This window comes from Arachis ipaensis, chromosome B2 (assembly GCF_059453495.1).
Source record: "Arachis ipaensis isolate K30076 ecotype BB chromosome B2, ASM5945349v1, whole genome shotgun sequence".
In the NCBI taxonomy this organism is placed as follows: Eukaryota; Viridiplantae; Streptophyta; class Magnoliopsida; order Fabales; family Fabaceae; genus Arachis; species Arachis ipaensis.
In genome coordinates, this window is record NC_142437.1 from 1,057,234 (window position 1) to 1,063,694 (window position 6,461).

General features: G+C 38.8%; 1 non-coding gene across 1 annotated transcript; it reads left to right on the forward strand.

The window, feature by feature from the left end:
- The first annotated feature begins 1,861 nt into the window (after window positions 1-1,861).
- LOC148572769 (small nucleolar RNA R71) lies at window positions 1,862-1,969 on the forward strand. Its single transcript, XR_015905644.1, has one exon. It is a non-coding gene; the product is annotated as a small nucleolar RNA R71 (small nucleolar RNA).
- The last annotated feature ends 4,492 nt before the right edge of the window (window positions 1,970-6,461 follow it).

Below are 6,461 nucleotides of genomic sequence, written 5' to 3' on the forward strand. Positions count from 1 at the left end.
TCTGCTGTTTTTGATTCCGTTTTCAATTTTTCTCTTTATTTTGTGACTCCACATGATCATGAACCTATAAAGACATATAACTAAGAAAAATATAGTTAGATAAATAAAAATTGGGTTGCCTCCCAACAAGCGCTTCTTTAATGTCAATAGCTTGACAGTGGGCTCTCATGGAGCCTCACAGATGTGCAGAGCTTTGTTGAGACTCTCCAACACCAAACTTAGAGTTTGGATATGGGAGTTCAACACCAAACTTAGAATTTGGTTGTGGCCTCCCAACACCAAACTTAGAGTTTGACTGTGGGGGCTCTGGTTGACTCTGCTTTGAGAGAAGCTTTTTCTGCTTCTTCTCCATGGTTGCAGAGGGAGATCCTTGAGTTTTAAACACAAGGGAGTCCTCTTTCCATTGAAGGACTATTTCTCCTTTGTCAACATCAATCACAGCTCTTGCTGTGGCCAGGAAAGGTCTTCCTAGGATGATGGATTCATCCTCTTCCTTTCCAGTATCCAGGACTATAAAATCAGCAGGGATGTAAAGGCCTTCAACCTTTACTAATACATCTTCTACTTGTCCATAAGCCTGTTTTCTTGAGCTGTCTGCCATCTCTAGTGAGATTTTAGCAGCTTGCACCCCATAGATTCCCAGTTTCTCTATTACAGAGAGGGGCATGAGGTTTATTCCTGAACCAAGGTCACACAGAGCCTTAAAGATCATGGTGCCTATGGTACAGGGTATTATGAACTTTCCAGGATCCTGTCTCTTCTGAGGTAATATCAGTTGATCCAGATCACTTAGTTCATTGATGAACAAGGGAGGTTCAACTTCCCAAGTATCAATACCAAATAATTTGGCATTCAGCTTCATGATTGCACCAAGAAACTTGGCAGTTTGCTCTTCAGTAACATCCTCATTCTCTTCAGAAGAGGAATACTCATCAGAGCTCATGAAGGGCATAAGGAGGTTCAATGGGATCTCTATGGTCTCTAGATGAGCCTCAAAGTCCTTTGGTTCCTCAGAGGGAAGCTCCTTATTGACCACTGGACGTCCCAGGAGGTCTTCCTCCTTGGGCTTCACGTCCTCTCCTCTCCTCACAGGTTCGGCCATGGCGCTTATGTCAATGGCCTTGCACTCTCCCTTTGGATTCTCTTCTATAGTGCTTGGGAGAGTACTAGGAGGGATTTCAGTGATCCTTTTACTCAACTGGCCCACTTGTGCTTCCAGATTTCTAATGGAAGACCTTGTTTCATTCATGAAACTTACAGTGGCTTTAGATAGATCAGAGACTAAGTTTGTTAAATTAGAAGCACTTTGTTCAGAGTTCTCTGTCTGTTGCTGAGTTGATGATGGGAAAGGCTTGCTATTGCTAAACCTGTTTCTTCCACCATTATTAAAGCCTTGTTGGGGCTTTTGATCCTTCCATGAGAAATTTGGATGATTTCTCCATGTTGAGTTATAGGTGTTTCCATAAGGTTCACCTAAGTAATTCACCTCTGCTATTGCAGGGTTCTCAGGATCATAAGCTTCTTCTTCAGGAGAAGCCTCTTGAGTATTGTTGGATGCAGCTTGCATTCCATGCAGACTCTGAGAGATCATATTGACTTGCTGAGTCAATATTTTATTCTGAGCCAATATGGCATTCAGAGTATCAACTTCAAGAACTCCCTTCTTCATAGGCGTCCCATTATTCACAGGATTCCTTTCAGAAGTGTACATGAACTGGTTATTTGCAACCATGTCAATGAGTTCTTGAGCTTCTGCAGGCGTTTTCTTTAGGTGAATGGATCCACCTGCAGAAGTGTCCAGTGACATCTTTGATAGCTCAGATAAACCATCATAGAATATATCCAGGATGGTCCATTCTGAAAGCATGTCAGAAGGACACTTTTTGGTCAACTGTTTGTATCTTTCCCAAGCTTCATAGAGGGATTCACCTTCTTTCTGTCTGAAGGTTTGAACATCAGCTCTAAGCTTGCTCAGCTTTTGAGGAAGAAAGTACTTGGCTAAGAAAGCCGTGACCAGCTTATCCCAAGAGTTCAGGCTATCTTTGGGTTGAGAATCCAACCATAATCTAGCTCTGTCTCTTACAGCAAAAGGGAAAAGCATGAGCCTGTAGACTTCAGGATCTACTCCATTAGTCTTAACAGTATCACATATCTGCAAGAATTCAGTTAAGAACTGAAAAGGATCTTCAGATGGAAGTCCATGAAACTTGCAGTTCTGCTGCATCAGAGAAACTAATTGAGGTTTCAGCTCAAAGTTGTTTGCTCCAATGGCAGGAATGGAGATGCTTCTTCCATGTAAATTGGAATTAGGTGCAGTAAAGTCACCAAGCATCTTCCTTACATTATTATTATTTTCGGCTGCCATCTCCTCTGCCTGTTCGAAAATTTCTGAAAGGTTATCTCTGGATTGTTGTAATTTAGCTTCTCTTAATTTTCTCTTCAGAGTCCTTTCAGGTTCTGGATCCGCTTCCACAAGAATGTTCTTATCCTTGCTCCTGCTCATATGACAAAGAAGAAGGCACAAAAAAATAATAATAATAATGGAGATCCTTTATACCACAGTATAGGGATCCCTGTGTGAGTGGAAGAAGAGGGGGAGACAGAGAATGTAATATAATGGAAGAAATACAACTGTGAGGATGGAAGAGAGGTGAAATGAGATGTTAGGATATGAATGAATAAATAGAATGAGATGGGGGAGGGATAATTTTCGAAAATTATTTTGAAAAAGAGTTAGTGATTTTTGAAAATAGTGTTTGAAAAATGTTAGTAATTTTCGAAAATTAAGATTTAAAAATTAAAATAATTAATAAATTAAAAAGAAATTTTGAAAAAGGGGGAAGATATTTTCGAAAAATGAGAGAGAGAGAGAGTTAGTTAGGTAGTTTTGAAAAAGTTAAGAAACAAACAAAAAGTTTGTTAGTTAGTTGAAACAAATTTTGAAAAGATAAGAAGTTAGGAAGTTAGGAAAGATATTTTGAGAAGATATTTTTGAAAAGGATAAGATAAGAAGATATTTTTGAAAAGATATGATTGAAATTAGTTTTTGAAAAAGATTTGATTTTTAAAATCACAATTAATGACTTGATTCACAAGAAATCACAAGATATGATTCTAGAATTCAAAGTTTGAATCTTTCTTAACAAGTAAGTAACAAACTTGAAATTTTTGAATCAAAACATTAATTGTTATTGTTATTTTCGAAAATTTGGTATAAAAATAAGAAAAAGATTTTTGAAAAATATTTTTAGAATTTTCGAAAATAACTAAGAAATTTGAAAAAGATTTGATTTTTGAAAAAGATTTTGAAAAAGATAAGATTTTCAAATTGAAAATTTGATTTGACTCATGAGAAACAATTTGATTTTAAAAATTTTTGAAAAAGTCAAACCAAATTTTCGAATTTGATGAGAGAAAAAGAGAAAGATATTTTTTTGATTTTTTTTGAATTTTTATGAAAACATGAAAATTATGCAATGCATGAAATTTTTAGAGCAAAACATGTGACGGCAACGGCGCCAAAAACTTGGTGCACGAAATTGTGATGTCCATGCTCGAACAATCCCTGGTAATGGCTCCAAAGCTTGGTGCTTTGATCTTAATTCATAATTGTCACAACTTCGATACAACTAACCAGCAAGTGCACTGGGTCGTCCAAGTAATACCTTACGTGAGTAAGGGTCGAATCCCACGGAGATTGTTGGTATGAAGCAAGCTATGGTCACCTTGCAAATCTCAGTCAGGCGGATATAAAATAATAGTGTTTTCGAATATTAGATAATAAAATAGGGATAGAGATACTTATGTAATTCATTGGTAGGAATTTCAGATAAGCGAATGGGGATGCTTTTCGTTCCTCTGAACCTCTGCTTTCCTGCTATCTTCATCCAATCTGTCTTACTCCTTTCCATGGCTGGCTGTATGCAAGGGCATCACCGTTGTCAGTGGCTACATCCCCTCCTCTCAGTGAATAATATGCTCACGCACCCTGTCACGGCACGGCTATTCATCTGTCGGTTCTCGATCATGCTGGAATAGGATTCACCCTCCTTTTGCGTCTGTCACTAACGCCCAACACTCGCGAGTTTGAAGCTCGTCACAGTCATTCAATCATTGAATCCTACTCGGAATACCACAGACAAGGTTTAGACTTTCCGGATTCTCTTGAATGCCGCCATCATTCTAGCTTACGCCACGAAGATTCCGGTTAAGAGATCTAAGAGATATTCATTCTAGCTTATTTCATGTAGAACAGAAGTGTTTGTCAGGCACGCGTTCATAAGGGAGATGGTGATGAGCGTCACACATAATCATCACCTTCATCACGTTCTTAGGTGCGAATGGATATCTTAGAAGCGAAATAAGATGAATTGAATAGAAAACAGTAGTACTTGCATTTAATCTTTGAGGAACAGCAGAGCTCCACACCTTAATCTATGGAGTGTAGAAACTCTACCGTATGAAAATACATAAGTGAAGGTCCAGGCATGGCCGAGATGGCCAGCCCCTCTGATCTAAGAACCAGGCGTCCAAAGATGGTTTACAACTGATCCCAGATACCTAATACAATAGTAAAAGGTCCTATTTATAATAAACTAGCTACTAGGGTTTACATGAGTAAGTAATTGATGCATAAATCCACTTCCGGGGCCCACTTGGTGTGTTCTTGGGCTGGGCTTTGAGTGTTACACGTGTAGAGGTCCTCCTTGGAGTTGAACGCCAGCTTTAGTGCCAGTTTGGGCGTTCAACTCTGGTTTTGGCTCCTTTTCTGGCGCTGGACGCCAGATTTGGGTAGAAAGCTGGCGTTGAACGCCAGTTTACGTCGTCTATTCTTGGTCAAAGTATGGACTATTATATATTGCTGGAAAGCCCTGGATGTCTACTTTCCAACGCAATTGAAAGCGCGCCATTTCGAGTTCTGTAGCTCCAGAAAATCCACTTTGAGTGCAGGGAGGTCAGAATCCAACAGCATCAGCAGTCCTTCTTCAACCTCTGAATCTGATTTCTGCTCAAGTCCCTCAATTTCAGCCAGAAAATACCTGAAATCACAGAAAAACACACAAACTCATAGTAAAGTCCAGAAATGTGAATTTAACATAAAAACTAATGAAAACATCCCTAAAAGTAGCCAGATCCTACTAAAAACATACTAAAAATAATGTCAAAAAGCGTATAAATTATCCGCTCATCAATAGTAGAGGCAAGAGAAAAATCTATTGTAACCATGTTAGATGACATTATGGTGTATCTCATGACTAGATAGGCTGCCAATAGAGATAGGATTCAGCTTTACTAGGAAAATATTATGCCAATAATTAGGAATAAATTGGAGAAAGGGGCAAGGTTAGCTAGGGACTGGAGGCCATACTGGTCAGCTACTAATAAATATGAGGTCATGTGTGGATTAGATAAATTTATTATGGATCTGGCTGCTGTTTAGTGTTCTTGCAGGAAGTGGCAGATGAGTGGAATTTCATGTCCTCATGCCATTAGTTGCATTAACTTCAAAGGACTAGATTTAAAATCCTATGGGGATGATTGCTAAAAGAAAGATGCTTACCAGAAGTGCTGCTACCAGAAAGTGATATACCCTCTGAATGGACCGAATTTATAGGAGAGAACCCAATATGATGATGTCATGCCACCTCCATATAGGAGGCCAAGTCACATACCTGTGAAAAAGAGGAAGCGAGGATCTGGAGATGAGGAGAACAGAAGCCAGAATCACCTATCACAGAGGGGTCAAATTCAAAGATGCTCTAATTATGGTGATGTAGGGCACAAGAAGGAGGCTGCACAAAATCTAATAAGAGTGTATGTGCCATTATGCTCTAGGGTTTACTTGGGTTTATGCTATGTATATATTTTACTTTTTGGTTATGTATTTAATTCTGATTCTTTTTATATAATTGTGATTACCTTCATAGGCCCAAATCTCAACACAAGAAGCTGCCAAAGCTCCTAAGAGAGGGAGGAAGGCTTCATCCTCACAACTCCCTGGTCAAATAGTTCAAAAAGGAAAGTAGAGGAAGACTTCATCCTTACAACCCAACCCTCCAGCAACTCAACCCAAAAAACCAGCTTCTAAACCCAAGAAATCAGCAGCTCAACCCAAGAATGCAACAACTCAGTCCAATAACCAATTCTAGTCCAATCCTAAAACACCTTCAGCCCAACCATTGGCCAAGAACAAAAGTACAGTAGCAATAACCTCCTCCAATAAGAAATAGTCACTGAGTCAACTAACTAAGAGAAAGAGACATTTTTCTGTCATCCAAACTGGTGCACCACATGTTCTTCTACAGAAGTTCAAGCTAATGGCAAAATTACCTTCTAGTAAATGGAAAAGTCTTTAGATATTGCTCGTTATGTTTGTTTTGTTATCAATGTGTTACTTAGTTGGAAACAATGTTTTATGCAACATTCCAGATACTGTTACTTGGTTTCAGGTATTTCAACAT